The sequence below is a fragment of the Mirounga leonina genome, unplaced genomic scaffold (assembly GCF_011800145.1).
Source record: "Mirounga leonina isolate KUSES-001 unplaced genomic scaffold, KU_Mleo_1.0 Mir_151, whole genome shotgun sequence".
NCBI lineage: Eukaryota > Metazoa > Chordata > Mammalia > Carnivora > Phocidae > Mirounga > Mirounga leonina.
Genome location: NW_023270377.1, coordinates 52,645,769 through 52,665,540, shown reverse-complemented (window position 1 = coordinate 52,665,540; position 19,772 = coordinate 52,645,769). Strand labels below are relative to the sequence as shown.

Genomic DNA, 19,772 nt, shown 5'->3' with positions numbered 1-19,772 from the left:
AGTACCCAAGAGAAAAGACCATCTGGAATTCCAAAGATCCCACAAGGCATAAGAAATGATACTGCAGCTGACCCTTAAAGTAGTATCTGTGTTATCCAAGCTTTGCAAGTCATGTTATTGATTGTATACCGACAATGCCAAATTTTTCACCATTGTATTATTCTCCATATACTTAAAGTGAAAAAGATGGATGGTCTGAGTCTCCAGTCTAGATTTACCTTGACACACTATGATATCTAGAAGCAGTCTTACTTTTTTGTCACTGTCTCCTGAGAGATGGATGTTTTATCCAAACTTTCCATTACTTTACAGAACCATCCAAGCATGACAAAATACTAAGACTTTTTTTTTAATCAAACAGCTTTTTTTTAAGAATATGCTGAAAGTGATGAAAAAGTAGCTTAATGAGAAATATAGGCCATTTCAAATGACCTCATGGATAAAATGTAAAGTAGCCAAGAAATGAAAGCTGCTGGGGCACCTACCTGGGTGGCTCAGTCAGTTAAGTGTCTGACTCTTGATTTCGGCTCAGGTCATGAGATCATGCCCCGCATCAGGCTCCACACTGGGTGTGGAGCCTGCTTAAGATTCTCTCTCTCTCTTATGGCTAACAGATACATGAAAAAATGCTCAACATCACTCAGCATCAGGGAAATACAAATCAAAACCAAAATAAGATACTGCCTCACTCCAGTCAGAATAGCTAAAATTAGTCAGGAAACAATAGATGTTGGTGAGGATGCAGAATAAGGGGAACCCTCTTACACTGTTAATGGGAATGCAAACTGGTACAGCCACTCTGGAAAACAGTATGGAGTTTCCTCCAAAAGTTAAAAATAGAACTACCATATGACCCAGCAATTGAACTGCTAGGTATTTATCCAAAGGATACAAACACAGTGATTCTAAGGGGCACATGCACCCCAATGCTTATAGCAGCAATGTTCACAATACCAAACTACGGAAAGAGCCCAGATGTCCACTGACACATGAATGGATAAATAAGACGTGGTATGTATGTGTGTATATATATATATATGTGTATATTTATACATACACACACATATACATACAATGGAATATTAGATAGATAGATAGATAGAACTAGAGGGTATTGTGCTAAGTGAAGTCAATCAAAAAAAGACAAATACCATATGATTTCACTCATATGTGGAATTTAAGAAACAAAACAGATCAACAGAGGGTAAGGGAAGGAAAATAAATAAATAAAATAAAATAAACAGGGAGGAAAACCGTAAGAAACTCTAACTGTAGTTAACAAACTGAGGGTTGCTGGAGGGAAGGTGGGTGGGGGATGGGGTAATTGAGCAATGAGCATTAAAGAGGGCACTTGAGGTGGTGAGCACTGGGAGTTGTATGCAACTGATGAATCATTAAGGTTTACTCCTGAAACTAATAATACAGTATATATTACCTAAATTGAATTTAAATTAAAAAATTTTTAAAAAGATTCTCTCACTCCCTCTTCCTCTCCCCCCACTTGCACTCACTCTAAAAAAAAAACTTTAGGGCGCCTGGGTGGCTCAGTTGGTTAAGCGACTGCCTTCGGCTCAGGTCATGATCCCGGAGTCCTGGGATCGAGTCCCACATCGGGCTCCCAGCTCAGCGGGGAGCCTGCTTCTCCCTCTGACCCTCTCCCCTCTCATGCTGTTTCTCTCAAATAAATAAATAAATAAAATCTTTAAAAAAAAAAAAAACTTTAAAAAATTAAAAAATTAAAAAAAAGAAAGCTGTGATGTTTACCCTTCTAGAGTCTCCTTTCCACCAATCTTTCATTGCCATCACAAAACAGATGGGTAATGAAAAATGATTACTGTACTACTAGTTCCAATTAAATAGTTTTTCCAAAGTTATTTGCTTTAGATTTTTCAACTCATTAGCACAGCCATAAAAAAAATTTGCCTATCCCTGGTTATCTCCTATATCTCACAGAATAGTTAATGTACAAAACACAAAAATAAAGGAAAATCTTGCAAAATACAACCATCCACTACCATCACCACAATAAAATGTTACATAATACAAAGGTCATGCTCTTCTCCAGTAAGATAGAGACAAACATTATTATTCACAAGAAGCTTATTCAACCTAAATATATTTGAGTGGATCATATTCTCAAACAAGAAAAGAAGGCAATGATGAACATGTACCTGATATTAATTAATTAATAAAGCAAGGAAAATAATTTTCTTAAAAACTTGCTACATGAAGCAAGTTAAGAAATGGAAGAATTAGGGGCGCCTGGGTGGCTCAGTCATTAAGCATCTGCCTTCGGCTCAGGTCATGATCCCGGGGTCCTGGGATTGAGCCCCGCCCGCATCAGGCTCCCTGCTCAGCAGGAAGCCTGATTCTCCCTCTCCCACTCCCTCCACTTGTGTTCTCTCTCTCGCTGTGTCTCTCTCTCTGTCAAATAAATAAATAAAATCTTAAAAAAAAAAAAAAAGAAATGGAAGAATTAAACAATTCACAACATGCTTAACAAAAACACGTCATATTTCATATACGATCATTTAAAATGACCCATTTTGTTACAATTTATTAAATATAAAAGAGGCAGAAAGTCAGAGTTTATAGCAGATGAGATGCCTTGGAGTCAAGTGAATATAAAGAAAAATGTGCAACCATGACTGCACGTTATCTTCAACCAAAAGCAAGAAACACTGAAGTCAATTATTACCACTCCTGGCCACAAAATAATCCTACCTAAAACAGAGTCCTTATAAAGTACATTCACACTGTTATGCAATCATCACCCCATCCAACTCCAGAACTTTTTTCACCTTGCAAAACTGAAACTCTGTTCCCATTAAACAACTCTTCATTTTCCCATGCCCCAACCCACCACCCCGCAACCATTCTCTTCTCTGTCTCTATGAATTTCACTACTCTAAGTACATCATACAAGTGGGAAAATAAATAAATAACAGATCTTTACAATTAGAGATGACAAATTCTAAGAACTAGATGTGTAAAGGAGACTAAGTTTCAACTAATATTTGTATCCATCTTCTACTTTGAACATCTCTCCCAAGATCTTGGAGCATTAAAAGAGGAAAATTTGGACAGCCAAATAGGTAAATTGGTATCTTGTCTCCCCAAGGCCAGAGATCATCTCTGATTTATCTTTGTATTTACTCATTCATTCATTCCTCATTTAACAAAACTATAATAAGCACCTAACAAATCTAGGCAACGTTAGGTGCTAGACAGACTTGGCATTCAAAAAAATCTAATAAATGAATGTATAAACAAATGAAGAAATATATGAAACAAACACCCTATAAATCCTAACATTATTCCAAGTGTGGGGCAATCATAGGATCATATGTGCATGCTTTTCCTTCAAAGCAGCTCCTACCAGTTTCTTTCTACTGGGACAGTCTCCCACAGATCCAGCAGGTACATGAACTGCTGGATGCTAGAGAAAGGCAGGTCCGTGATGGTGGTTAGATGGACATCAATGGTACTACCTATGGGCAGCCTTTAGAGGGCAGCAGAGGATGCGCTGAGCATAAGGAAAAGAGAATGGCAAGCCTTTTAATCAAGACTGGGCAAATTACACTTCCTAACAGATTGTAATTGATGATATGAGTGGGTACACTGGAACTCCTCTCTCAGTAAGTATAAATCAACCAGTTTATTTGGAAAATTTAGTTAGATTCTTCAAAGAGCTTTAACAACCAGTGAAAACCCATTAGGATAGCCTAAAGCTAACTAAATCATCTCTAATAAGTCTACATCATGTAGACACATAATGGCAATGAACAAAATCAGAATGCTGGCTCCTTAGCCTGCATTTCCAGAAGAAATACTACAGCTGTCCTTAAATTCAGATTAGAAATACCTTCAACTGTTGTTATGAAGTAAAAGCAATCTTGGAGATGAAAACAAGCACACATATAGATACTACCTAACTGGGTTCATCACTCTACATAGCCATATATAAAATTATGCAGAAATAAACATTATCCAACTTTACAATAATACAACAGTGAAGCAGATCAAGAGTTGAAAATTTATGTAATTTTTCGTTATGCCAGTGTATGATTATTAATCTGGTTTTACAATAACATTGACAATTCTAAATGAATGAACAATCCGTTTGAATAGATTTTAAATAAAAGTGATAAAATAATGGTTAACTTTGGTTAACCATAATACACATCTAGCCAAAACTATAATTTCTCTAAATAAAACTGAAAGCTAAAATATCATTGTATAGTATCATTTTTACAAATGCATCATGACCTAGTTTATTCAGTAAGGGAGGGAGAAAGGAAGAAAGGAAGGGAGAAAGGAAGAAAGGTTAGAAAGAGAAATATTTTGAGTTTGCTATGAAAATATCAATAATCTACCTCAAAAGACAGAAAAAAAATCTGTATTAAGTTCAGTGGGACATTAAAAGTCCTATACTATAACTAAACTTCAAAAATTCAAGTCTACTGTTAATGGTAATAATAGGACACCACTTTCCTCAAAAACAATACAAGCAACTACTCCTACACCACCCTTCTTGCCCTGCCCCTTTTCCAAAGGAGCCAGTGACACTGTTATCTACAAGGTCAGAAACATAGGGAAGTCAGTTCCTTAAGGATTTCTCCACAACTCTAGCGAGCTATTCTACCAAACCCCTAGCAGATGTAAACCTCCATTTTTTGAAAGCCCAATATAAAAATTCCTTAACTGTATAAACTTTTCAAATCTTTGGTTCTTTTTGTCTGTGTAGTGATAAATTCTCAGGAGTTTGGCTGCTTCTTCACCAAAAGTGGGTAAGAGCAAGAAAAGGGAATATTGTTTTAGCAAAGTGAATCAGGCTTGAAGAATTCCAGGAAGGTAAAGGTATTTCTGGCATCCCTAGCTATAGAGAATCCCACGGCTAAAGCCTCTTTATAGGTTTCCAAAGCTCTCAGATGAGCTCTCTACCTGCATGGTTCCTGCATCTCAGTCTTCCTGAGCTCCAAGAAGCCTGGACCACTTCCTTCTCCAGGGCAATGAATATGCCCATCGAGTTCACCTGGCCGGGTAGGTCTCCCTCTATCACCAGAGTGAAGAAGCACGTCCAGCCATAATAACTTTACAAACTCTCATTTCTAGATTCCAATCCCTCTTCACCTGCTATAGATCTCCTGCCCTTCTCTTCATCTCAGAATTTCTCTGGGTAATCACCAAACCTCTTCTCTCCTAACCTTTACCCTAGAAAGACGCGTTCTTCCTCTATTCTTGGCAAAGACATACATGCCTTTCACTGAGCTGATCTCAGACAAAATCCAGTATCTATCCCAGATATTAACAGTCTAATGGATTTGAACAAAGGTTCAATGTATCATCAGATTCCTAATTCCAAAGAATTGGCATAAAAATTAATTTTTAGTATCCAATTGTTTATATGTTGGATACCACACATTCGCAAGAGAACTTTTGTTCAACTGAAATATACATATAACACGAACTGAGATTTTGGCACTATCACATTTTTTTGTTTATATAATATCAATATAAGGCACATACCAAACACCACACTGGAAAAAAAGTAAAAAATCATACTAAAAAATGTTTAAAAGTATTTAAGTTAACTACTCAAGTACTTAAGTTAACTACTCAAAAATGGAATTACAGTATTACCCGGCAGAAAGAAGCCAGTGGAACATGTAAAAGAGTTATTTTCCATCATACTAAAAATCTCATTTAAAAAAACAATGTACACTGTAATGTATTGTTTTTTAAACTACAAAACCACAAAAGCAATATTGAACATACTGCAAATCCTTTAACTTGTTCACTAAAATGTCACTTCACCATCAATGGAACAAAGTAATATAAGACACATGAAAAACTATTCATAAAATGATCACCTCTTTTATACCTCATAAGGACTGTTAATAATACTAGCTACCTTTCCCCAAGCAAAGACCTCCCCCGCTGAAAACTTCTCTGCCATGGGATTCTGTTCCAAAGAGCTGTTCTTTCTAAAAGGCAGTTTAGTGCAGAGGTAAATAAAGATCATGGCCTTGGAGACAAGGTGTGACTCCAAAGCAGTCATTTACAGTTATAACTAGGTGGCTTAGGCAATTACTTTAATTTCACTTACAAGCATAATCCTTGAACTAACTCACAGGACTGAGAATTCAGTGAGCTAATATATGTATAGTATTTAATATACTCCAGGATGGTAGGCACTCAATAAATCTATTATTAGCAGGTAAATTTTCCTTCCTCCACTAATCACTGATTTACTACCACTGATTCTCCAAGGCCACAGCCAAAGCATTCCCTCCTAAGGCTTTCTTGGCCCAACACACTAAAATGGCCACAACTTTAAGTAACTCAATACATCTTGGCACTTTTTTATGCTCAAGAATATTATTTCAGGGGCAGCTGGGTGGCTCAGTTGGTTGGGCGCCTTCGGCTCAGGTCATGATCCTGGAGTCCCGGGATCGAGTCCCGCATCGGGCTCCCTGTTTGGCGGGGAGTCTGCTTCTCCCTCTGACCCTCCTCCCTCTCATGCTCTCTGTCTCTCATTCTCTCTCTCTCAAATAAATAAATAAAATCTTTAAAAAAAAAAAAAAAAAGTATTATTTCATCCTCACAACAACATACTATTTTGTTAGTAACCCCATTTTTTCTGATGAGAAAAGGGAGGCAAAGAGAATTTCCCCAAGATCATACAGAAATTAACAGATTTATAAATCACAGACTAAGAATCATAGACAGCATCTACTCCAACTTTTTCATTATATTGATAAGGAAACTGTCTTAGTCTGTTTGGGCTGCTATAACAAAAATACCAAAAGAAATTTATTTCTCATGGTTCTGGTCAGGCTGCTATAACAAAATACCATAAAGTGGGTATCTTATAAATAACAGAAATTTATTTCTCACATTTCTGGAGGTTGAGAAGTCCAAGATCAATACAGAGGTGTCTGGTGAAGGCCCACTTCCTGACCCACAAGAGGTCCATCCTCTACATGTGTCCTTGCATGGTGGGAAGGGCAAGGGAGCATTCTGGGGTCTCTTTTATAAGAGCACACTAATCACCTCCCAAGGCCCACCTCCAAATACCATCACAATGGGGATTAGTTTTCAACATATGAATTTTGGGGGGGGACAAAAACATCCAATCTAGAGCAGAAATGGAGATCTAGAGGACATAGATTTACCCTCCTAAGGCTGCACAGCAAATAACATTAACCCCGATTTCATGAAACCCTAAAACCCTGCACAGTGCTTCTCTCCACTATATTATCACAAAATAAAATCTAAATTAAAAACACACAAATAGGGGCACTTGGATGGCTCAGTTGGTTAAGTGTCTGCCTTCGGCTCCAGTAATGATCCCAGAGTCCTGGGTTCGAGCCCCACATCAGGTTCCCTGCTCAGCAGGAAGCCTGTTTCTCCCTCTCCCTCTGCCCCTCCCTGCTGCTCTCAAATAAATAAATCTTAAATTTATTTATTTAAGATTAAATAAAAATCTCTCTCTCTCAAATAAATAAATTTTAAAAAAATAAATAAATAAAGGGATGCCTGGGTGGCTCAGTCGGTTAAGCGTCTGCCTTTGGCTCAGGTCGTGATCCCAGGGTCCTGGGATCGAGCCCTGCATCGGGCTCCCTGATCGGTGGGAAGCCTGCTTCTCCCTCTCCCTCTCCCACTCCCCCTGCTTGTGTTCCCTTTCTCGCTGTGTCTCACTCTGTCAAATAAATAAATAAAATCTTTTAATAAAAAAATAATAATAATAAATAAAAACACAAATAGCAGAGAACCATTATTTCATAAATGTTAATAATTTTTTAAATAAATAAATACATCCCCACAAAAACACATAAATGTTCACAGCAGTACTATTCATAACACTCAAGACATGGAAACACACATCTATTCTGAATGGATAAACAAAATGTGGTACATCCATATAATGGATAATTGGCAAGAAAAATGAATGAAATAATGATACATGGTATAACATAAATGAACCTTAAAAACATACTAAGTGAAAGAAGCCAAACACAAAAGGTCATATATTACATGATTCCATTTATATGAAATATCCAAAGTTGGTAAATTCATAGAGACAGAAAGTAAATTAGTGGTTGCCTAGGGCTGGAGTAGGTTTGGGGAATTACTGGTAATGGGCATGAGGATTCTTTCTTCATGGATGAAAGTGTAAAATCAAATTGTAGTGATAATTCCACAAATCTCCTAAAAAAAAAATCACTGAATTGTACACTTAAAATGGATGAATTCTATGGCATGTAAATTTTATCTCAAAGCTGTCAAAAAATAACTTAAAACATAAACAGAATTGCCCATTTTGTAGATTAGGGAAATCTGGATGAAAATAATATACAGTTTAAGTATTAAAAAGTAAATACTAAAAATAGGTAAGCAGTATGTTCCAGGAAGTCTGTAAAATGAATTGAATATGCTGAGCAATTTATCCCCAACTTCCACTATAAATAAAACACATTGCTATGAAAGAACTTTAGCTGCAGAGACAAATTTTGTTCAATACTGTATATTCTGGCTGGGTCAAACAGTGAGAATAAAGATTAAGTGGATTAACCAGAGAGAAGAAAGAAGAGTATAAGCAATAATGTTGATACCACTTTTATGTTCATAGATACCCAAACTTCCTACTACCCTAAATAAATTGGTACTAAAAAGGGGACGAAGATTTGCTTTTTACTTTTAAGCTACAAGGAGAGATTTATAAATTAATGTCTTACCTCTTAGGGTATCTCAAAGTTTTCATACCAACACACATAAAGACATCCAAGGTTTGATTAAAGGTTAAATAATTATTCCTTTCAATGGTATCATGTTTTTGTTTTGTTTTTTTTTAAAGATTTTATTTATTTATTTGAGACAGAGAGAATGAGAGACAGAGAGCATGAGAGGGAGGAGGGTCAGAGGGAGAAGCAGACTCCCTGCTGAGGAGGGAGCCCGATGCGGGACTCGATCCCAGGACTCCAGGATCATGACCTGAGCCGAAGGCAGTCGCTTAACCAACTGAGCCACCCAGGCGCCCCAATGATATCATGTTTTAAAACAAATCAAGACTGCTTTTGAGAAAAGTATAAAATGTGCCTTTGAACGAAACCAATACTAAGACTGTTCTGTAGGCCCTAAATATCAAAGGCTTAAAATTGAATGCAAGTCACTTTAAAATAACACCTATCCTGAAAAGGTAGAATCTTAAATTAGTTGCCTATGTATTTCCTTAAACCTCCAAATAAAAAAAACAATGAGTAACATTACTAGAATGTTCTGTAAAGCAGTATCCTAATTACTTTGCATTCATTGCTTCATTTCTAACTCACAACAATCCTGTTAGAAGTAGTGTTTTCACCATTTAACAGTTGAGGAAACTAGGCTTAGTGAGATGAAGAGAGAGGTTACCCTGCCCAAAGCCATGTAGCTCACAAATAGCAAAATTAGCATTTAAACCTAAGGCTGGGTCCAAGGCCTAAGTACATTACTTCTCATGCTCTTGTTTAATGTAGTAACCTTTATTATAATATGAATAAAGGTCTTTAACAGCTCTCAAACAGAATTGCTCATATTTTAAATATAATGACATGAAGGTTATATTTGCTAAGAATCTCTTCTAAGTGCGCCTGGGTGGCTCAGTTGGTTAAGCGACTACCTTTGGCTCAGGTCATGATCCTGGAGTCCCGGGATCAAGTCCCGCATCAGGGTCCCTGCTCAGCGGGGAGTCTGCTTCTCCCTCTGACCTTCCTCCCTCTTGTGCTCTCTGTCTCTCATTCTCTCTCTCAAATAAATAAATAAAATCTGGGCGCCTGGGTGACTCAGTTGATTAAGCGTCTGCCTTCAGCTCGGGTCGTGGTCCCGGAGTCCTGGGATTGAGTCCCACATCGGGCTCCCTGCTCTGTGGGGAGCCTGCTTCTCCCTCTCCTCCCCACTTGTGCTCTCTCTCACTATCTCTGTCTCTCTCAGATAAATAAAATCTAAAAAAAATTAAAAATAAATAAAATCTTTAAAAAAAAGAAAAAAGAATCTCTTCTAATAACATACTTCAATATCTGCAAATGAAATATGTCTGGGATTTACGTCGATAATGGGGGGGCATACATGGAACAAAACTGGCCATGTGTTGATAACCGTTGAAAGCAGAGGATACATAAACAGTGGTTCACTTTACTATTCTCTGTTTTTGTATGCTTGAAAATGCCTACAATAAAATTAAAAAGACTCAATTTAACATGCCAATACCATAAAAAGAGGAAGCTACAATCCTTTAAAAATTTTTTGCATTCAGCAATATTTCATTTCAAAATCAAGAAGACACAGAAAATAGACTACACATAATCTTAAAATATTCAGATATTCATCATCATATTCTAAAAACCTTTTATGGATAAAGATCTGAGTATTTGATCCTCATGTAAAACTGCTGAGGAGGAGGAGACCAATTCTGCCAGAGGCAGAACCAGAAGATAAAAGAAGCAGGCAGGAAGGCAGAATCCTTGCTTCTGCTGCTTTGTTGGCACTGGAGAACTTTTGTTCCCGGTCTCTTCAGGTCTTTCTTACTTTGTGACTGGGGTCATTTCCTCAGCAGTCTCCCCCTCCCTCTACCACCATCACCATATCATACTCTTTTTGAAGTGAATAAATTACTAAGAAAAGCGTATGTCCACAATAGGCATTCACTGTAATGTGTGAAGAGCAGTGGCTGGTCAAAGACAGGCAGATCTCTTAGGTGAAGAATCAATTAAATATCATATTGTTTAACCCTAAAACAGAGTCCAAAGGTTTCGCATGTAACACATTTCAACAGTCAAAAGTACAGTTCCAAATTTAATAACAATTTATTTTAGCTACATAGTCAAAAGAACCAAAAAGGTTATTTCTGAAATCTAAAGTATGTGTTGGATTTGACCAATGCACAATATTTGCTGAATTAACTCCCTTCTCCTGATCCCACCATGGCTTTCTCATTTAGGAGTCACTGGGCAGAATAATTAGGAAACAGGAGAAAGAGTAAGAAAACAATCTTACATAATCTTAAACTTGACAAAGCACTATGAATAGAGCATGCATTTACTTTGAGCAGAATATTAAATTACATAGTTCAGGAACCTTTACTGAAACATCTTGGGACCTGGCCCATCAGGATCATGAATGGAGAGAGGCACTTTTATAAAGCCATCTTTATGCTACAACCCATTCTAACTTCTGGCTTTTATAACCGACTTATTTAACTTTACTACCTTTAGATCCTAAGTGAGTTTTCATTATCTATATTTCAACACTTGGAAAAAAATCACTAAATATAACATGAACATTTTTCCATTTTCTGAATTATATCTTCACTTTTATTATAATATTCACCATCATCCCCTCCTCCAACTCACTCACTTTCTCACTTTATGATATCTATAAATACTTTCCAGCTCCTAGCTCTTTCTTGCAATATTTAGATGGCTACTGATTCTAGCACCCACATCTCACTGAGCAGATTATCTGATTTGTAAAATTCACGAAAGAACCATAGAGGAAACTCTCGGATTCCTCTAGACAGTCAAAAAGAAGTTTTTGCTAGCAAATATTTCTTTCTTTCTTTCTTTCTTTTTTTAAGATTTCATTTATTTATTTTAGAGAGAAAGAGAGAGAGCGCAAGCAGCGGGGAGGAGCAGAGGGAAAGAATCTCAAACAGGCTCCACACTGAGTGCAGAGCCCTATATGGGGCTCAATCCCACAACCTGAGCTGAAACCAAAAGTCGGACGCTTAACTGACTGAGCCACCGAGGCACCCCTCTACTAGCAAATATTCCTAATAATTGAGGCAATGTAATTTCTGCCATCATCTAATATTATACTCTAGATATGAGATTGTGGGCGCCTGGGTGGCTCAGTTGGTTAAGCGACTGCCTTTGGCTCAGGTCATGATCCTGGAGTCCCAGGATCGAGTCCCGCATTGGGCTCCCTGCTCGGCAGGGAGTCTGCTTCTCCCTCTGACCCTCCTCCCTCTCATGCTCTCTGTCTCTCATTCTCTCTCTCTCAAATAAATAAATAAAATCTTAAAAAAAAAAAAATAGATATGAGATTGTGACAACAGCAACTAAACAAATCAAAATTTTTAAAATGAGAAAGAATGGCGATTGTTTAAAAAGTGACTGAAGTTTAAAAGGGCTTTTGTAAACTGACCAGTGCTTCTAGTACAAAGCATACCACTTAGGTAGGAGGCACAAAGCAGCACTTCTCATTTTTAATGACTTCAATACTGTTTATGAAGCTCCTGAAAACAAGCAGAGGAAGCCGGGTGTCATGATTAAGACTAAAGTCAAATTGACAAGGGGTTAAATCCTGACTCTGTCCCTTATTATCTGTGACAAGTTGCTTTACCTCTCACCACGGTTTCAGTACCTCAGGAGGGCCCAGCTGCAGTTCTGTGTCTGGTGATATGCCAGAATTCTTTCTTTAAATCCCCCTTTTAACTTAAGGTCATTACACAGGCTTCAACACTTAAAATTAAAGGGACCACACCTATCACCCTTCCAGAGCCCTTTCCTAGGATTGATTCTTACACCTCCCAGCAATCTACCACTAAGGCAAACTGAGAGACACACAATCCTTTCCCCTACAAGAAGAAATAAAGATGTCTAACAAACTATATTTTGCTACAGTGACAGAGAGGGTACTCTTGATTTAGCATTCTTTTTATAAGATCCCCCTAAAACATGAGCCTTGCTCACAGAAATGCAGAGGCATAAGCAATCTTAATCTAAACAAAACTACTATAAAAAATGAAATCGGGGTGCCTGGGTGGCTCAGTTGTTAGCGTCTACCTTGGGCTCAGGTCATGATCCCAGGGGCCTAAGATCGAGCCCCGCATCGGGCTCCCTACTCAGAGGGAGCCTGCTTCTCCCTCTCCCACTCCCCCTACTTGTGTTCCTGCTCTCATTCTTGCTCTCTCTGTCAAATAAATAAAATCTTTAAAAAAAAAATGTAATCAGAAAAATTAAACTGATGAAAAGTACCCCCCAAACAACAACAACAAAGCAGAAAACTTTAATAAACATCCCAAACCGAATTATATCTCTTTAAATGGGCATTTGGAATATGAAAAAAACTCTGAATCAGAAATTTTTAAAGACCTAAAAAAAAAAAATGACAAAAGCAAAAAGATATGAAAAAAGAGATGACTAAACTCAGTTAAGAAACAAAAGAGAAAGGGGTGCCTGGGTGGCTTAGTCAGTTAAGCGTCTACCTCCGGCTCAGCCCATGATCCCAGGGTCCTGAGATGGAGCCCCACATCAGGCTCCCTACTCAGCAGGGAGTCTGCTTCTCCCTCTACTCCTCCCCTCCCCCTGCTCATGCACACACACTTGCTTTCTCTCTCTCTCTCCCCGCAAAGAAATAAAATCTTAAAAAAAAAAAAAAAAGAAAGAAAAGAAAAAGAAAATCACATCAGGATTGAACACAAAATTATATGGTGCTTCACAATAAATTCAAATAAAAATTTAATAAAACACACTAGAGCAAATAGTAAAAGAAACAAGAGAATGAAAATAAGATAATAAAGTAAAAATAGAAAGTTTCTGATGTGGAAGATAGACAAAGAAAATATAATTATGCATAACTGAAGCCCCTAAAGAAGAAAAACAAAACACTGGAATGGAACTAATATTTAAAACTATAATCCAAAATACTTCAGAAACAAAAGACCCACTAGATGGCAGGGAAAAATGACTTGCTACAATAAACTCTAAGATAAATTCCAGTAAAACTATTAGACTTTAAAAATAAAATGAAAGGGACACATGAGTGGCTCAATCAGTTGAGCGTCCAACACTTGATGCTGGTTCAGGTCATAATCTCAAAGTCCTGAGACAGAGCCCCGTACTGTATTCTGCGCTAAGTGTGGAGCTGCTGGGGATTCTCTCTACTCTTCTCCCTCTGCCCCTCCCCCCATTCATGCTCTTGTAAGTGTGCATGCTCTCTCAATAAATAAATAAATACATACATACATACATACATATATACATATATACATAAATAAGACTTAAAAAAATAAAAGGAAAAATGAGACCAGGTATTCCAAGCAAAGAGGTGAAATAACTTACAAGGACAAGAAAATTAAGACTGGTAGGAGCCCCTGGGGTGGCTCAATTGGTTAAGCGTCTGACTCTTGATCTCAGCCCCGGTCTTGATCTCAGTTGGACTCCACACTGAGTGTGAAGCCTACTTAAAAAAAAAAAAAAAAAAGGAAAAAAAAATTAAGGCTGGCAACAGACTTCTCAAAAACAATATACACTGCAAGACCACATTGTAAACGTAAGTGTGAACCAAGGATTTTATTTCTGGCCAAGCTGTCCTTCTAGTATCAAGGCTACTAAAAAACTTTAAATATGCAAGAACTAGGGAAAACTGTGCCCATGAGCTCTTCTTAAGAAATCTACTAGAAACTGAGCTATATAAACCAGTGGGTGACTGGGAAACTTGAGCAAAGAACTGATGGTGAAGACTTAATATATTTATTTGTAAAACTAAAAGCAAAACAAAGCTGCAGTTACAGTTTGAAGGCAAAGTAGATAAAATGCAACTAAAAATGGAAGAGAAAAAAAAGTAAAATAAACTCACTGATGAAATAAGAGTAAGAATCAAAACATGCCATTAAAAACTAACAAAGAATAGTAGAAAAAACAAGGAAATAAACAAAATACACAAGTAGCTGCTGTAACAATAACAAAAACAAATCCAAAATATCCAAAAATTTCCTTAAATGAAAGCACATCATAAAGAAACAAAGAAAAACATAACATAATGTACAGTTTTTATAACATAAAATAATTTGACAACTGAGATCATATTCATCATTAAAAGAAAATGATTTTTAATATGGCTCATATAAAAAAATGATCTAATTGCTCTATACAAGAGATAACTGATAACCTAAAACAAAGCAAATCAGAAAGACTAAAAAATAAAAGGATAGGGTGCCTGGGTGGCTCAGATGGTTACGCATCTGCCTTCGGCTCAGGTCATGATCCCAGGGTCCTGGGATCGAGTCCCGCATCGGGCTCCCTGCTCAGCGGGGAGCCTGCCTCTCTCTCTCTCTGTCTCTTATGAATAAATAAATAAAATCTTTAAAAAAAAATAAAAACAAAAAAGTAAAAGGATAGACAAAGGCATATCAAGCAAATAGAAATAAGAAACCAGGAAGAGCGATCTTGATACTAAGGAATTCAAGCCAAGAAGCATTAAATGTGACAGAGAAACTGTTTAATGTTAAAAGCCATAATACACAGTGAAGATGCATAACAAGTAAGAATATGTATCCATCAAAAAACAACTTATTAAACTCAACACCCAAAGAACAAAGGATCCAATCAAGAAATGGGCAGAAGACATGAACAGACATTTCTCCAAAGAAGACATCCAAATGGCCAACAGACACATGAAAAAGTGCTCAACATCATCGGCATCAGGGAAATCCAAATAAAACCCCAATGAGATACCACCTCACACCAGTCAGAATGGCTAAAATTAACAAGTCAGGAAACGACAGATGGTGGCGGGGATGCAGAGAAAGGGGAACCCTCCTACACTGCTGGTGGGAATGCAAGCCTGGTACAGCCACTCTGGAAAACAGTATGGAGCTTCCTCAAAAAGTTCAAAATAGAGCTACCATCCGATCCAGCAATTGCACTACTGGGTATTTACCCCAAAAATACATATGTAGGGATCTGAAAGGGTACATGCACCCCGACAGTTTATAGCAGCAACGTCCATAATAGCCAAACTATGGAAAGAGCCAAAATGTCCATCAACAAATGAATGGATAAAGATGTGGTAGGGGCGCCTGGGTGGCTCAGTTGTTAAGCATCTGCCTTCGGCTCAGGTCATGATCCCAGAGTCCTCGGATCGAGTCCTGCATCAAGCTCCCTGCTCTGTGGAGAGTCTGCTTCTCCCTCTGCCTGCCGCTCCCCCTGCTTGTGTTCCCTCTCTCGCTGTGTGTGTCTCTCTCTGTCAAATAAGTAAATAAAATCTTTAAAAAAAATTTTTTTTAAATAAATAAATAAATAAGATGATGTGGTGTGTATGTGTGTGTATATATATATATATATATATATATATGTATACACACAGTAGAATATTATGCAGCCATCAAAAGGAATGAAATCTTGCCATTTCCAACGACATGGATGGAACTGGAGGGTATTATGCTGAGCAAAATAAGTCAATCAGAGAAAGACATGTATTGTATGACCTCACTGATATGAGGAATTCTTAATCTCAGGAAACAAACTGAGGGTTGCTGGAGTGGTGGGGGGTGGGAGGGATGGGATGGCTGGGTGATAGACACTGGGGAGGGTATGTGCTATGGTGAGCGCTGTGAATTGTGTAAGACTGTTGAATCACAGACCTGTACCTCTGAAACAAATAATACATTATATGTTTAAAAAAAAAAAAGAAGAAGAAGATAGCAGAAGGGGAAGAATGAAGGGGGGTAAATCGGAGGGGGAGACGAACCATGAGAGACTATGGACTCTGAGAAACAAACTGAGGGTTCTAGAAGGGAGGGGGTGGGGAGATGGGTTACCCTGGTGATGGGTATTAAGGAGGGCACGTATTGAATGGAGCACTGGGTGTTATACGCAAACACTGAATCATGGAACACTGTATCAAAAACTAATGATGTAATGTATGGTGATTAACATAACATAAAAAAAAAAAAAAAACTTCCCTTGGCACCTGGGTGGCTCAGTCGTTAAACATCTGCCTTCAGCTCAGTCATGATCCCAGAGTCCTGGGATCAAGCCCCACAGCAGGCTCCCTGCTCGGTGGGAAGCCTGCTTCTCCCTCTCCCACTCCCCCTGCTTGTGGTCCTATGCCAGGAAAAAAAAAAGTTTCTTATTTACTCAAAAGGATGTTATAAAATACAGCAAAATTTGAATAAAACCAGTAGACTGTTGTATCAATGTTAATTTCCTGATCTTAATTACAGTACTGTGGTTATATAAGAAAATATCCCTGGTTTTTGGGAATGCACCCTGAAGTATTTAGGGGCAAAAGGATATAATGTCTGCAATTGCTCTCAAATGGCTCAGAAAAAATAATATATATTCATTGCTTTATAAAAAGCAAATGTGATAAAAAGTCAACATTTGGTGAATTTGGGCTAAAGAGTATATAGAATTCTTTGAATTACTTTTGCAATTTTTCTGTATGTCTGAAGTTACTTCAAAATTTATTTATTTTTAAAGATTTTATTTATTTATTTGACAGACAGACATAGCGAGAGAGGGAACACAAGCAGGGGGAGTGGGAGAGGGAGAAGCCAGGCCTCCCACCGAGCAGGGAGCCCAATATGGGGCTCGATCCCAGGACCCTGGGACCATGACTCAAGCCGAAGGCAGACGCTTAACATCTGAGCCACCCAGGCGCCCCTGAAGTTATTTCAAAATTTAAAAACTGGGTAAAATTAAGTATTTGATAATAAGCCTTCCTACATCATTCTCCAACATGTGTGCACCCACACACACATTATTATAAAAACCAAAACCAAAGAGAGACGTTTAAGTTATTTTTTTCCTATACCCTCCATACAAATCGCCACATAATCTGCCAACTCTACCCTCTTCTCTTCAACAGCACTACTGGTTCAATTACTGTATAACTTCTGAAAGATTTCCCTACTTCAGAATCTCGTCTTTCGCAACTTGCAGAATTAACCACCTCATTACTCTACTAGAAAATCTTGAACAGTCCTCCATGGCCAACTCTTCTGCCAGCCTTAAGTCTTTGCAGATCATGGCCCTGACTCTCTCCACCTAATGTCCTTTTCATCAGCAAGAAACCAAGTGCAGTTCTCTGAACTTGCAATGCTGTTTCATTGTTTGTGCTCTAGCATATGGGGCTCTCTCTGATGAAATACCCTTCTCTATCTAGTCAAAGAAACGCCCATTTATTCTTTAAATCTTACCTTAGCTTCATCTAGTCTGTGAAAGTTTCCCTGACACAACACTCAATGGGATGATAAGTAACCATTCTCTCCCTTCTTAGTATTACTATTTTATCTTCCTCCATCTCTATTATCTTATCACACAATACAACTATCTCCCATTCTAGGGTGAATGGGGACTCAGTGAAGGATGGGATTAAGTTATGCTCATTTGTTGAATTAACTTAGAATACAATAGGTCCTCAAACAGTGTTTATTAACAGGAGTAATTACATATACAAATACACACAATATGAGAATACAGGCTTAAAAAAAAGTTAAAAAAGGCTCAATCTATATGTTGTGAAGTAAAAGCTAAGAAAATTTAAAAAATAATCATAAAACTAATAAATATTTCACAGGGGAGATGACATGTGCTTTTGCTTGCTATTTAATATAAATTAGAACAAGCCCTAGATGTAAGGGTTTTTTTGCATTTATTTCTGGAAAACTAATACCTGATGTAGTTTTTTAAATTTTTGTTTTCTATAGTTTGATGATTAAGAACACTTTGTTGTTCATAGGTCTTTAAATCATGAACTGAAACTAAAGTAAATTTATGTAAATGAAATAATAGGAAACCCAAAGTAATTTTACTTCCTAATAATTAAAGAATCACCCTTTTGGACAAAGTACTTTAAAAGCAGTAACTCCTGATTTAAATTCAACCCCATAAAAAATCTAAAAACTTCTTAGATTATATAATCTATCACAAAGAAGTTTTAAAAAAAATACTACAAATGTTAAACTTGCACTCCTTTACAGTATACACATTACAGGGATAAATGAAACCGCTTTCTAATTTTAAGAGAGAGATGCTCAAATTATTAATGACATTAACAATCCATGTTAAAGCTTCCATGAAAAAAATGCTGTCACATACAAATATGCAAAGTCATAACTATAGAAATTAGTACTGTTGATGACATCCTTGATGTCTCCTTCTGGTCTTGATAAAAACCTCTGGTTTTTCTAATAGTCACTCTCTCTCTTAGCATTATGAGGACCAAGCATGATCTGACCTTTGCTTACCTGGCCCTTCCTACATGTTTCTTCCATAGCCTATACTTCCAAGCACAAAATTTAGCATCTGTTATTAAAAGTATATGCTCCAGAAGTTCAGGGACTGGGCCAATTTTACTTTCCTTTGACGTTTACCCTTTCCCTACAAACAACAAGCACAGTGTGTGGAGCATAGAAGGAACTCAATAAGTATAAGAGAAATGGCTGAATTAGTTTGAAGATATTTTAGGTGGTAATTTTCATAAAGATTTAGTTTATTTTCTTTAGTAATAAGGAAGGCGATTATTTTCCAGAATAAGCACTGATAATCAGACATGTGTGCCAAATATGGCAAAAGGCCTACTTTCAGTAGTAATAAAGGGTACTTCAAAATCTCCCCTCAATGTCTGTAGAGACTTCCTCTACAACTGTTCACCAAAGACAAGAGTCCACGCGGGTTGCTACCTCTATTGCCTACTAGAAGGACAGATACAACCATGGCAACAAATTTTGAAATGATTCTGTAAGTATAATGACACTAATACACCCATAGGAAAGTGTTGGCATACTGAAAATGAATGCCTTCTCCTGACCTTCCCTCAAGAGTCCTATGATCATGAGGCGCCTAGGCGGCTCAGTGGGTTGGGCATCCGACTCTTGATTTCAGCTCAGGTCATGATCTCCAGGTAGTGGGATCGAGCCCCTCATCAGGCTCCACGTTGAGCGCAGAGTCTGCTTATCCCTCTCTGCTTCTACCCTTGCTCATGTGCATGTGCATTCTCTCTAA

The 19,772-nt window shown here is 37.6% G+C and overlaps 1 protein-coding gene across 7 annotated transcripts in view; it reads right to left on the bottom strand.

The window, feature by feature from the left end:
• Positions 1 to 19,772, bottom strand: part of SESTD1 (SEC14 and spectrin domain containing 1) — a 151,131-nt gene that overhangs the window by 107,876 nt on the left and 23,483 nt on the right. For 4 of the 7 annotated variants that reach the window (XM_035007633.1, XM_035007632.1, XM_035007628.1 and 1 more), the window contains exon 1: positions 14,103 to 14,220. The exons of 1 other annotated variant lie outside the window; for it this stretch is intronic. The gene's annotated coding sequence lies outside the window, so the exon portion shown is untranslated. 2 more of the 7 variants (XM_035007631.1, XM_035007630.1) reach the window with 2 other exon arrangements.